At 37.9% G+C, this 14,827-nt stretch overlaps 1 long non-coding RNA gene across 1 annotated transcript in view; it reads right to left on the bottom strand.

The window, feature by feature from the left end:
- Nucleotides 1-207: 207 nt before the first annotated feature.
- The window catches only part of LOC150059283 (uncharacterized), a 28,668-nt gene continuing 14,048 nt past the window's right edge, over nucleotides 208-14,827 (bottom strand). The window contains exons 2-3 of the long non-coding RNA XR_016536636.1: nucleotides 2,203-2,308; nucleotides 208-368 (exon numbers count right to left, since the gene is read on the bottom strand). This is a non-coding gene — a long non-coding RNA (uncharacterized LOC150059283). The remainder of the gene's footprint in view (nucleotides 369-2,202; nucleotides 2,309-14,827) is intronic.

The following is a 14,827-nucleotide window of genomic DNA, read 5'->3' as shown; positions in this document are numbered from 1 at the left end:
TTTTGATCAAGAAAATTCTATAAAGCACCATCAGGATATGATATTCTTGGAGGTAAACCTTCAACTGTGGACCAGAGCATGGGAAAGGAAAATCATGTACACATCCTAAGCTTATGCCATATGAAATGTATTTTATTTACTGCTTAATACAAGTTGTTTTAAATAATTTAGAAATCAAGTCTATGGCATACACTTAATTAGTCCCAATTTGCATGTGGGAATACACATTTGGCAACAGTCTAAATGACATCGCTACTTCTCCTTAAAGCAAGCTGTGGAATCTGATTCTCAGCTGAGTCTGTGCAGACAGTCTGCAGGCTGCAAGGCAGAATCAATATGCATTTCAGTTTTCTGGGAGTGGTGGAACCCTGTAGAGAAGAGAAAAGCAGAAGTTTCTTCATAGCTTGCTGATTTTTCTACCTGTTTCCCTTTCCTTCTTGATTTTTTTCCCTTCAACAAACTTCCCTTCTCACGTCTACCCCTTCCCCTGCATTCTGCAGACACATCCACATCTGAAGTAAGATAAAGAAATAACCTGGGAAAGCCTGCCTTGCACTTTAGCTACTGATGTGTGATCTTCATTGCCTTTGATCTACATTCCCACAGGAAGAGGGCATGTGAGCCTTGGGGATCTTCCAGTCTCCACAACATGTCACCAGGCTAAGGCACTAATGTCATATGTTTTGTTTTCTCAAATGCCCCAAAAGCTCTAATGCCAATGTGCAAAGATGATTTTGGGGAGCATGAGGGCCCGTGTGCAAGACTTATTTCAGGATTGGGGGCTTGGGGTTACTGGCAATATTTGCTTTAGCTTTTTGATTTATGGTGTCTTCTTCCCGCTTAGCTTCATTTACTCTACACTTTTTGATGCTACTGAGAATGCTGACATTTGGCCTTCGTTTCATTTTTTGTGACATTCCATCTCTGTGTCCCTCTCTCTCGCTATAAACTTTTGTAGTCCTACCCACATTAGTAGGTCCCTTCAATTTTAGAGTTTCCATGATACTGATGAGAGGTTTCATGCCATTTGAGTAGGTTTGCAATAGGTTCTAGTTTACTGAGGACCAAGGTAGTGCATAGTTCTTGTCCTGGTGGGATTATTGATGGTGACTCACATTTCTTTTTTTTCATATATTTTTATTGTAATTAATAGAAGGCTTACATTATATTTACCACATAGAAGGTGCATTACTTCACAAACATTGATGCCCTTTCTCATGTCTTGGTCTCCATTTCCCTCCCTCCACTCTCACCCCTCATCTTTTTTCCCCCCTTCCCTATCCAATTTCAAATAACCAAATACTCATATATACAATATATTAGGTGAAATACTGTAACAATATGAGATAACCAAGGGACAGCAAAAGAGATGAGAGATAACAGTACATTAAAGACAACAATCACTCATTATATGGCTTTTGTTTCTACACTAGAACAAAACCTAGATACATAAGGCCATATAGTATGATGCTAAATGGAAGGACCTCCATTATATAGAAACAAAAGTGACTCACATTTCTATAAGCAAAAATACAGGGTGTGGACGGTAACCTGTAAAGCTTCCCTACTATTATGTGGCTCTGATTCTGGTCTGTGTCCTTCACTAGATGCTGATTTCCCAGCAGGTCCAGCATGCATTCCACTCTGGCCCAGCTGCTGACATACTGAGTCAGTAAACATCAGAATGAATGGAAACCAACAGAGCCCAAATTCACCTAGGTTTTAAGTCCATGTCTCACGCTCTTTACAAAATGATGACACACTGAATATGAGTAACACATACTGAGCTTGTACTGTCTCTTTAATTCCTTTCAGCAATGAGGGGATTCTGAGATGCTTTTTTTTAACGTAAATAATTTCTCTCTCCTCCACCCCTACTACAGCACCTTGTACACAGCTCATTACCTCCATGCTTTGAATACAGTTAAGTATTCACGACCCCATGTTAACATCCCTTAGTATCTAAACTCGCCTCAGAAGGAAAGGATGCTGCTTTAGTCATCTGTGCATATGAGTTCTTACCAGCAACCGTTTTGACTGGTGGAAGCATGTCCCTCTGTGCTTTTGTGGTGTCAGCCACTCATGTGTATTATCTAATTTTCAGCTTCCTAATAGATAGCAGTATGTATCTGCTATTGTACTATTTATACTATTATTATCTTCTGCCAAAAGGAATAAATAATATTAGAACTAATTTCATACCAAGGAAAACCGAAGTCCGAAATGGTCAATGACTAGGGTTGGGGATGTAGATCAATGGTGTAGCTCTCACTGGTTATTTCAGAGTCTCTGGATTCAATCTTCAGTGCTAAAAATAAAAAGTGAAATACATATCTTTTATGTGGTAGATTGAAAGTTTACTCTCACTCACTCCAGATCACATGGATAAAGCTTTTAAAATGATGCTTTATTTATTGAATCAAAATAGGTGTTCCTATCTTTATATGTCTTTCTACCTACTACTTTGTCTATCACCTGTAATGCATGCACACGTCAATGGATAGATAGATGTAGATGATTTAGATGGATGAATGATAGATTAGACAGACAGACAGACAGGCAGGCAGGCAGGCAGGCAGACAGGCAGACAGGCAGACAGATAGACAGATAAATCTCTTTGAGAAATCCATGCCTTGTTTCAGGTACCTTCTGGGGAAAATGTCAGCATTAATATAGAATGCAGACTTCCCCCCACCCCCTCCCCTGCCTCTTCTACACTAAGCTGAAATAACTGAAAGAGAGGCATCTGGAGAGAATTGGCAGTTATTGAATAGTGTGTGATTTCTTCACTGTTCTCTGTAGAGATGCTCATTATCCCTTGATCCAAACAAAAGGAGAGACTAATACTAAAATTCTACACAGCCTTCAGTCCTGTGGAAGGAATTTAATTCTTGGCTTATTTCGCAAAATCCACTGACACATCTTTCAATACTTTAAGCCAGTAACATTGGTGAAGAAATTGCTCACCATAGGTGTCTGGGCCTCATGGGAAGTAAGGTTCTCTATCCACTTATGAATTGTATTTTATGTCTTGTTCTGCTAATGAAGCTGCCTAACTGCAAAGAACTCTTGCTCACCATGTTGTTCAAACAAGAACTTGTTAATTTTTGGACACACAGAGAACACTTAACCGTTTGTAGTTTTGCTGCACTATTGCCACTGATTGTGATGTAATAGATGGAGTAAAGATTGCTTATATTTTTTCCTAAGAAAAGAAAATCTAATTTAAAGAAACTAAATGAAGCAATGTCAAGCTGATAAATAACCAAAGTGAGTGAGTGTCTATCTGACACTTTCTAATTCTTATTCTGGCTCCCATTCCATTTCTTGAATTGTCTCATGCTCATCTCCACAACTGAGGCCACATGATGTTCAAGGCTAGATGTATTACACTGAAAACCTTAGCCACAGAAGGTGTGGGTTGCACACAACAGTATCAGACACCAGTACACATAGGCAGGCCAGCAGCCAGGCATTTTAAACGGGTAGGAATGAAAAGCCAAAAATGTAATGTTTTTTGTAGACTCAGAACTTTCCCATAGTCAAACCAGAATTTGATAGGAAGTACTTTACCAAAGTAGAATTCAAGAGTCAAATGTAGTTAGTAAATTCAGGTTCTATATTGTGCGCCTGGAAATCCATAATTCAATTATCAGAAGAACCTTATGAACTCATTCAACTTAAAACTCAATTTAAATATGCTTCTTTTTGATACAAAACTTACTGGAAAATAAGCATTTCAGTGTGATTATGGATTCCATATCAATCTATGGTATTGCTTTAGTAAACAATCTGAGATGATTCTCATCAAGGAGTACATTAGTTCCTGAAGGACTCTTAGCCTAAGTGTTTATATTTACCCTTAAGTTATTCCAGTCTTACTTAAGTTCATACAGGTTGTTGTCTTCTCATTGTTACTCCTTTGTAATACGGATGGTGTGCATTGCAGAGTTATGTCACTGTTTACTCAATCATTTGTCCGCTTTATCACTTCTTGCTTATTTCCAATTTTAGATACGTATCAAAGAACAAAGGCTTCCATAAACACTGATGTACATGTTTCACTGCGAATATACATTTTAGTTTCTCAGGTCTGCAAAACCGTAGGTATGTTTGGGTATTTGCACATCGAAGATGCTGCCAGTTTCATGCTTTTTAATTCATGAGTAAAATTTTATTGTGAACAAAAACCACATTTTCTTGATCCATTTGTCCAATCTGGGCTGATTCTATATCCTGGCTATGGTGAGCAGAGATACACTAAATATATTTGTACTGGTGGCTTTACTGTCCCATTTGTAACCTTTTCTGAATAAAATATGCCCCCCAAATGAATTTGCCAGGTAATAGAGTACTTTAATGTTTGATTTTTGGAAAGCCTGCATACTGCTTCTTGCAGAGGTTGAACAAGTTTACATTCTTCTCAACTGTGTATTGGAATTCCAATATGCAAGCATATATGAATGCATTAACTGAAACATGGTAAATTTAACGGAGAACTCAAATAGTGTACTTTTTAAGATATGAACAAAGTTAAACAAAATTAACACCAGGAATCTGATATTTGAAAGGGGTAGGGTGGGGTCAAGGTGAAAAGGTAGATGAATACAGAGAAAAAGGAGAGAATGCAGTCAAGAAGAACTCAAAGTATATCCTACAAAGATATACTTCTAAGAAGAGTGAAGGAAAGAGTCGATGTGAGAGGGATGGGTGTGAATGTTGAAAAGGTGACATTGGTCAGAAGACATTGTATTGATAAACTGCTTTGTTAAATGAAGATCCTGTCAGACTCTGTTTACAACTACTCAAAGATATTTTTTTAAAGGAAAAACTAATTAAGTTAAACAACAGATACTGTCGAAATCTCCATAACAGCTAAACTCTCATGCTTCCAACAGTTATATATGAGGAATCCAGTTTCTCTGAGCTTTCTTCAATATTGGTGATGTGTTTATATTTTCAATTTAGCAACTATGATAGGTGAGTTTTGACATTTGATCTTGGTTCTCATTACTATGTCAAATAATGCTGAATAGTATATTTTTGCTACTCAGCCATTTCGATATCAATTCAGTGAAAAGCTTAGATAGATATATTTTGTCTATTAACTGCTTAGATATTTTACTTTGCTTTTTTAAATTAAACTTCTTTTATTAACACTGAATTTTTACATCGTATTTCAAATGTCACGTTCTACAAATAAATATTCAAGAAAAAAATCTCCATATGTTTTTGTAAAGTTAATTTTTGAAAGACAATGACATTTACTAGCTTATACTTCCTTATGAGACACGTAGCTCTAAAATGTTTTTCTATTCTTCCAAGTGCTGCTTGAATTTTCATCCACTTAGCAGCCATTTCCCTGTAATAAATTCTTACTCATGTACAGAGGGATAATAATTACATCAGTCAGGTAAAGAGTATACTTCTTTGTGAACAACGTCCCTCTTCCTTCCTTATCTCCCAGTTTTCACCTCCCATTCTCACCCACAAGTTGCCTAGTTCATTTTCAACATAGTCTCCAGTGAGTACCACTGCTGCAATTGTCCCTCCATCTGTGTCCCCTCTTTACCCTCCCAAAGACTAATCAACAAGCAAACAAAACAAAAAGGAAAGAAAATGAAAACCGCATTGAAGGGAAAATATCACTTGTTTCCATTTCCTGGAATTTATTTTGATGAATATTATTTTATGAAGCTGGGTGGATGGCCTAGTGGTAGAGAGCTCGCACCTAGCAGGCGGGCCCTGGGTTCAATACCCAGTACCACAGACAGAAAAAGCCTGAAGTGGAGCTGTGGCTTACTTGGCAGAGCATTAGCCTTGAGCAAAAGTGTCCAAGGACAGTGCCCAGGCCCTGAGTTCAAGCCCCAAGACTGGCAAAAATAAATAAATCAATAAATACATAAATAAATAAATAAATAATACATAAATATTATTTTATAAGATTGGATGCACATAGCTATTTTGCCTATATGAACTTTTTCCTAAGAATATCCTCTTTTGGTCTCACTGTGCGTGAATGCCTAAAGACCTATATTTAAAATTGCCCGTAACAATGGTATCTAGATGCAATATTGTATATAATGTCATTAGGGATGGGTGTATCAACCATGACACTGCTTCCCAGGTGTAAATCCCGAATCTGTCACTTACTACCGTGTGACTTTTAGACACGTTCTTCAATTCCAAGGGCTACAAGTATATGAAAATAGGCACCCAGTATGTTTTTATATGCACTAGATTATAACAAATATGCATGTGTTTCTATATATAAATATTCACTTATCTAAAATATAATTTGTGAGCATATTGTAGTGAAAGAGAGATGCTAACTCATGAGAGACCAGGGTTCATTGTCTCCACCGACCGTTGTCAAGCTGTGAATGGAGCATGCTTGTGAAGTATCATGAATATAACATAAGCTGTAGAAGTCCTGGCCGTTTAGTGTTACTACTATTAGACAAAAATAAAATAGTAAAAAGAAATTTATAGGGGAAAACGTCCAAAGTCCTTTTGACCAATCAGAAGATATCCACAAATTTTAAGACAAAGAACAGTTCTAATAAAAGCATATGTGAAATGAATTTGTGTTCATAAACACATTCCATGATGAGAAGCAACCCACTAGCTCTAATTTTAAGAGCCATCCACTCTCCTCTAAAGTAAAATCAAACAAATATAAAAGATAATTGCTCCTCAATGGAGGAATTTCTCAAAGGTTAGTAGGTTGTTTTGGGGTGTGTGATTGTGGAGACTAAAGAAACATGTGTACGCATAATTTAGTTTCCGTTTCCAGGAGTGGCAGAAATGAGATTTTCATGACTAAAATATAAAATAGACAGTATTTAAAGGGAATTGTACAATTTCATTCTTCAATTTGGACAGTTAGTACATGAAATCCTTAGACCAGAAGTAAACCTGTATATGAACAAAGAAGAAATGGATTTTTTTGGGGAAACAAAGGACTTGGCTTACTTATAAAATGTTCTATAATGTTTTTTAGATAAGTAAAGACAAGGATGATTAGAGAAATCATGAGGTAGAATAACGAGTTCTGGATGCAGATGTCAGTTAGGGCTTACCCACCGGCCAGCAGTGGCTTATATGACTTCATCTGCCTCTCTGGACATGACAGCTTCATCTACAAAGTAAAAAGATACTTGACCTCAAGAACCTCCCTAGCTTGTGCTGTTTCAATGTGAGTATTATTTATCTGTGAGGTGCTGCAGTCTTTTCCTAGTTGTTTATTTTTACAAGGGCCCTTTATAGTCTATTGTGACCACTATCTGAGAATTGTCTTAAACCTAATTGGTATGACTTTTCGATCAATTGACTAATCAATACCATTACAGAAGTGAGCGCATAATATACTTTGATAGGAATATGGAATTCTTGTAACCATATGGTCTTAGCTGGGCCAACTATGAATTCCTCTGGGAACTTCACTGATAACTTTCCTACAAACCTAGACAGATCTTGCATATGGAAGTACAGGCTCTGTCTGAGTTAGTTGCTTCCACACCAGGATTGAGGCATGCCTGAAGATAGCTGTGACTGCATTTCAGTTCCATGAATTAATATTCCAGTCATATTTGTTGAATCCAACTCTAATTCTCACAGGTAAAGGCACTGTAATAATTCAGTTAAGTAGAAGTGTATGTCCTTGCATATATGACTGTGAGTCACCAATTCAGCCTTCTGATAACATCACCAATCTGTGAATGTCCTCTAAAGACCTTACCCAAGTATTCAAGGACAGTGAGGTCAGATTTCTATATCTACCAATTGGTCTCAATGTCTCTCTGATATGTTTAAAGAATAATAACTATATTTCATTAGATTTCCATTATTTGAGTTCATAGCATAATCTCCTTTATTGAACTGTTGCTTCAAAAGAGTAAGATTGCTTTTTATTTTCTTGTCACTTTTGATCTCTGCAATGTTAGCGTAATGCTTATCTACTTGCAGACAATGCATATAGAAAGAAATAATGCAATAAAACGAGCCCATAATGTTAGAGTCATGGATTTTTTTATAGGTAGAATTATATGATTAGATAGCGACTTTTAGAATTCAAACAATTTTACTAGTTTCATTTCATTTTCCTGTCCTATTGCTGGATACCATGTTGACAGCTGCTGTCCCCTGAAGCAGAAATTATTTCTGTACCAATCATGTTTTAATGTGCCAATATTCATTATTAGTAAAGAAAGCATCACAAAATAGCTCTCAATATTCCTTCCATCCAGAAAACTTTAAATCATTCAATCCATTAACTTAAAATATCCCTGAAACCTCCCACTGGTGATCAAATGGAACAAACTAGAGTTCTCCCAGCTTCTCAGGGTAAGCCTGAAATGATGGAGAAAGTGCAACCACCTCACACGTTCAGACTGTTTGAGCTTAAAGAAGAGCACTGCAAACTTATCTGCAGAATGATGCTGACATTCGCCAAAAATTTCCTTAAGCCTCTCTGTCCAGGACGTGCCATACGTACCATTCATTCATCAGTGATTTCTGATTGCAAGCTCAAAAAGTCAAAGTGTAAATGTGATAAAGATGAGCATGGCAAGTATCTGGGAAAGTTGGTGAGACTCACCAGTGTGTGGGCAGCGCCTTGGTCAGAAAAAATAAACATGAGAGCCAGACGTGGGTGACTCACACCTATAATCCTCAAAACTCAGCAGGCTGAGATCTGAGGATCACAGTTCCAAGCCAGCCTGGGGAATGAATATCCACGAGGATTTTATCTCCAATTAATCATCAGAGAACCAGAAGTGGTGTGGTGGCTCAAGGTTTAGGGAGGTAGCCTTGAGCTGAAAAGCTCAAGGACAGCACTGGGTGCCAGAGTTCAAGCCCCATGACAGACAAAAAAGAAAAGAAAGAAAAGCAAAGAAGAAAAAAAGAAAAAGAAATATAAACATGAGAAAGTTTTCATATGAATACTGTTCCAGAACATGGTTAGGAGATGGATATCTTGGAAGCAGATAGATCGGGGGGCCACAGAAAGGGGCAGCTAGTTGCTATTGTCTGTCTCTACTGCAGAATAAGTCAAAAGCAAAGTCTGTGTCACCCAAAGTCCATTCAGTTCCTGTCAACTGTTCTTAGAGACTTCTCTTAGAAAAACAAGATTTCATGGTGAGTCACTGAAAGAGAAATGTTGTAGTAGTTGTGTCTGCAGAAAGAGGTGGCTGCCCTGTACTAAAAGAAAGAATTTGGAAGCTTTCTTCAATTTAACCAAAGCTATTACATATGAATATTTTACACACTGTGATGTCTTGTGAGAATGAGCTTGCTACAATGAAAAGGACGATATGGATAGACAGACAGAAAGATGCTTTTTAGGTCAATTCTGTGACCAAAGGGCATGTACCTTCTCCTGACAATGAATTTCTACAGGCACAAGAAAGGCACCAAGAAAGGCACTGTTAAAGGATATTCCCACAGAAAGAGCACAGGAGGCTGTATGCAGCTTGAAGAGAGTTCTTTAATGGACTGATAGAAAGCTGGTAAAACTGGAACTCTGGGGGCCTAGAAGGAAGCATAGAATAAAGTCTGTCAGCCAAATGAGTCTGTGTTTCTTTCCCCAGACAGAGGAGCTGTCTACCTGTCTTCTTGGCTGAATACAGGCCAGCAAAGAATTGTGTTTTCTGTGGTTGCTTCGGAGACCTGAACATTATTGATCTGTGTCTTTTTGGTTCATCTGAGCCTGGTAAACCAAAATGCGTGTGAAAAGTTGCTAAGGAACTCCATGGAGAGTTTTCCTCGGTCTTCATTCTCTTCCGTCACCCTTTTTGAAAGTGAAATGATTGCAGAATATTATTTGAGTGTTCTTTTCAATTTTACTCTTCTGATTTTTTGTCTTTTTCTTTTTCTTTTTTCCATTTGTACCTTGCCTGCTGCTTAGGAAATCAATGATAATTGAATCATCCTTATATGCCATATAAAAACAAAATAGAATAAAATCTGTATAGATAGATAGATAAATAGATAGACAGATGTACAAGCAACACAGATATTTAAATGACTTATTAATTTTTAAATAAAATTATACATAACTATGTAACAATGTGAGCATTTTGAAAAGCTAATGATTTTCTTCAAAAGAATAAATTGTCAAAAATACAAAAATATTCACTTCAGAAAACATATGAGCAAGAAAGCATTCCACTTTCATCCCTCTGGTGCTGATGAAAGAGGCTGGTCAGAGGAAAACTGATGACAAGTCACAAGGCATCATAGCTAACCAGTCATGAACCCAATGTTTTCAATCTCAGGTGCATTATTCTAAATTCTCGATTGCACCACAGGACTTAATCTTCCAAATAAAGAGACATGAGGAAGATAGCAGCACTTCGGTAGGGGGAAGGAGTGTAAAAAGGCAGGCACAGACTGACCCCTGTAATTCTGGCTACTTAGGAGGCTGAAATCTGAGGATGGCAGTTCAAAGCCAACCCTGGCAAAAAAGCCCATGCAACTCTCATCTCCAATAAACTACTCGGAAAAAGCCAGCAGTGGGGCTGTGAATCAATTGGTAGAGTTAGAGTACTGGCCTTGAGCACAAAGAAGCTCAGAAACAGCACTCCAGCCATGAGTAAAAGCCCCAGGACTAAGGAAAATAACTATGATTGGTCGAACAGTCCCACATCCAACAGAGTAAGAGATGGCCAGAGGTGAGCTCGGAGGTCAGATCAGTCCCAAATTAGGAAAGCACCGGAGCTATCACTCACAGACCAGGGCCTGAGCTCCTGAGCTCCCTGGTTTATTAGTTTATTACCAGCAGGCCTTTTAGCAAATCACTACACTTTTTAAATGGAGGTGGGACTGCAAGTCATACTGGACTGTTATAATGACACATTCACTCACTTAGTTCCTCTTTTATATTCCTTGAGATGAAGGAATGAGTTCCATTCTGTGTGCTACATGTCTGCCACAGTTGGAGGTTTTTTTTTTTAAATAGAATTGTGTTCAATTTAGACAAGAATGTGCACACTATTATGAGAGCAAGAGAAAGGTAAGATCTAGAGCTTAAAATAAGTCGGAGCCGTGGGAATCGTTCAAAGAAATGGGTTTTAATCTCATTCAAAATAGAACAAATCTGTAGGCTTCTATCCATTGTGAGGCAGTACTGATAGAAATAACCATCACTTATTAAGAAAATACAATGGCCCTTTTGTTAATGCATCATTTCTGGCCCTCATAATCTGGACACATTATTATGGTTTTTTTTTTCACTGAAAATGAAGTGAAGTACAGAAAGAATAAATAAAACTAACACAATCAAGTAACTTGTACTTAGATCTGTCTGCTTTGTGTTTTCCCCGGGAATGTTGTACAGTCACCTCTGAAGTAATCTCTCAAGGAAGAAATAAGACACAAAGGCAGGAGGTGATGGTGGCTAGTGACAAGCCTTTGTGCAGATTCCTGTTCTGAGTGATGATAAAGTTATTAAATGGCAAAACAGCTTAATGGTCATATTCTCAAGTTTGTGGGGTTGTTTATAAGGCTCTCCCTCCTTTTACCAGGCTCCTGGTTTGCTTCTGAAAAGAAACACCTTGTGAACCTTGTGAAGAGGGAACCTCTCCAGGTCCACTGGGCCGCTCTCCTCTAAGCGTAGTATGAAAGACAGCGTTTCTCCTATGATGGCTTTTATATTCAATTATCTTTCCCCAAATCATGGAGATGAGGAAATAGGTGTTTGCCATGACTCCATGTGATGAGGTACCAAGATCTTTCTTGATTTGCAACCTGGACAGCACTTTACACAAACCAGTCAAGGTGAATCTGCCTTGCACCTTGCTGTTCAACAAAACCTGTCTCCAGCGGGGCTGTGTCCACACACATCCCCCAATGCCGCTGCAAATAGAAACATTGAATGTCATGGCTTCATCATTTCTACATTGAAGATCTTTCTCTTTTATTTAATCAACTAGTATTTATTGTCCAAATTTTTTGCATCCACAGTAGGCCTGTGCTGTTCTAAAGGGGAAAATAAATCGTAGAATAAAATGGTTCACAACTAAGGTGGCAGCTTGTACGGCCTTGGCCAAAAAAGGACCCAGATTAGAGAGGAAAGACATCCTTTTCTCCAAAGTAGTCTTTGAGTTAGACAGGAGTTCTAGGAGACATGGGAAAACCGAAAGAATCTGCAGTGTTCAACTTGTATGCATTCTTCAAGGTGAAAGGGACTACTTGTATTTTCAATGGGACATGTGACTTCAAGAAACTGAAAATGCAAGTTGTTTTGACCACTGTCATGCCTTTTTTTTTAAGCATTCATTCTTTAAACTATGCTGCAGACATTGGGAAAATGGTTAATTCCAGTCTGTTTTCTGAGTTATTTATTCACACACATTAGTTTATAAAGGAGTTTGTGACATTTCTGTACATGCTTAAATGTCGTCCATCGCTCTCACATACTCCATCAATTTTCCACATCATTTCTCATCTTAAGACAGTTGCAACAGGCTTTAACGTTCCGTGTTTATTTACACATATTTAGGTATGTCAACAACTTTCACCCCCGTTGCTCACACCTTCCCCAGTTCAAGCCTATTTGAATGTTCTTATTCTTTTTATTATTTTTTATCTTGCTTTATTTAATCTGATACCAAGCTCCTTAAAAATGTGTCTCAAGCTGGGCACTGCGACTCAAGCCTGTCATCCTAGCTACTCAGAAGGCTGAGATCTGAGGATCAAGATTCAAAGCTAGCTGGCACAAAAAGACCTGAGACTCTTATCGCCAATTAACCTCTAGAAAACAGGAAGTGGGGCTTGGCTTCAGGGCAGTAGCCTTGAGCTGAAGAGCTCAGGGACATTATCCAGGCCCAGAGTTCAATCCCCATGACCCTCAAAAAAATGTGTGTGATTTATTTAGTTTCAGGAACTATGAAATTACTTCATGTAGAAAGGGATGACACAGCTCAAAATATATTGTATTCATACAAGTATTTGTTAAATGGCAACTTCTTAAAGGTAATAATAAAAATAATTTTTAAAAGGCTGGGCTAATGGCTTACACCTGTAATCCTAACTACTCAATGGGCTGAGATCAGAGGATTGTAGTTCAAAGCAAGTTCTGGCAGAAAAGTTCATAAGACTCTTATCTCCAATCCAATTTACCTACTCAGACAAACCCAGAAGGGGTTCTGTGTCTCAAATGATAGAGCCTCAAGCATGAAGAAGCTCGGGGACTGCACCCACGCTCTTAGTTCCAGCCACAGGACCAGCAAAACAATAATAATAAAAAAAAACTGCACTTAAAACACTGAGTCTCATTTAATCTCCAAAAAAACTGTAAATAAGATACTTTCACAGGTGAGCAGGTCAGGCCAAAATGCTCTGTTTTTTTTTTTAATTTTATTTTACATTCTTTGATTTTAACAGGAAGGAAAACTCAGGTCAGATCCAATCTACATCTAGCCTTTACTCTTAGTCTCAATGGGTTATTGTGTTCATTTCCTCCTGTTCCTTTCTGAAGAAATTTTCTGCACTGTTCCATTTCATGATCATGATGATCTCAGGTGGTGGTTTCTGATTGCATTATTTTCAGATTATAGCGGAGGAAATTGATTCAGGGAATGTAAATACATTTTTTAATGTCAGAACACTTGTAACCAGCAGATCCCATTGTTATATCACTTTGCATTCCTTTCTTCTTCCTCGAGGGTAATGTCATTTTCCCTCTAACCTAGAGTCAAACTTGGCACTGGAATTGCTCTGCTGACAAAGTGTGGAGTGACGGCAGAATGTTACTCCTGCAGAGATTCCACCCCATCTCTGTCTCTCATCCCTTGGGCCCAGCATCCTCCCCACTCCCGCAGGCTTGGGTCTCTGAGCAAGGGATTTCTGTGTGGAACAATGATTATCATCATTGAACGACGGTAAATATGTAGGCTAATAAGAAGTTGATTTGGGCAGCTTGCACTGCTGAATTTTTAGGTTATTTGTGCTCTCCGTATAACAATTGGGGTGTCCATGAAATAAAAATCCATGTAATTTGGCACCACAGTGGCACCTGCCATATAAATGTTGTATAGAAAGCCAACATCAAAGTGTTCAGTGCATGGCCCTGTACTAAAGACAGGAAGGATTTGAACTAGAGAAAGTGTTTCTGGATCAACTGTTATTTGAATGAGCCATGACATAGAAAGATGAAGAAATTCTGATTTTATTGTTAAGAGAGGTAAAGAAGGCCCTCAGAAATGTTAGTATTACAGAAACAAAAGCGGAAGGAGCTCAGGAGATTTCTGACAGTAGATATTTAAAGAACCAGAGGGATGTATATGAAGATTGAACATAACTTTACTCCTATTAGACAGACATATAGACGAAGAGGTTGTATACAAGAATAATTACCATAATCACTGATAGAATAAAAAGTAGATCTGGGATCTAACATTGTAACTGAATTTGACATCATTAAGACCAGGGAAAAACAATTTATTTACTCCTGTGTCTATCCATTGTTCACTAAAACACAATCCCTTAAAAACAGAAGTAACATGTTTTGTTTTGTTTCCCTATGAGTCTAGTACGTGCTCTATTGTCTAGGAAATGTTTTGTCCCATATACAAGGAGGACAAAGAAGAATTATGTTTGTTTTCCAGAATTCCAAACTAAATCAGTCTGAATATGTAATTATGTCGAGTAATGTCACGACACAACTAGCTGCTGAAAAAGGGCAAGATGAATGAAAAATATCATCTTTGTAAAGATGTGTTTACCTAGCCTAGCTTTGATGAGTTGGAAAAGGAGTTAGACAACATGAAGCATTTTCCATCCTGGGCCATAATATGTCATAATCCACCTCTCTAGAGTCAAATTT

Source organism: Megascapheus bottae, chromosome 9, assembly GCF_031878675.1.
Source record: "Megascapheus bottae isolate mThoBot1 chromosome 9, mThoBot2.hap1, whole genome shotgun sequence".
NCBI classification, from domain to species: domain Eukaryota; kingdom Metazoa; phylum Chordata; class Mammalia; order Rodentia; family Geomyidae; genus Megascapheus; species Megascapheus bottae.
This window is presented reverse-complemented; position numbering and strand designations above follow the sequence as displayed.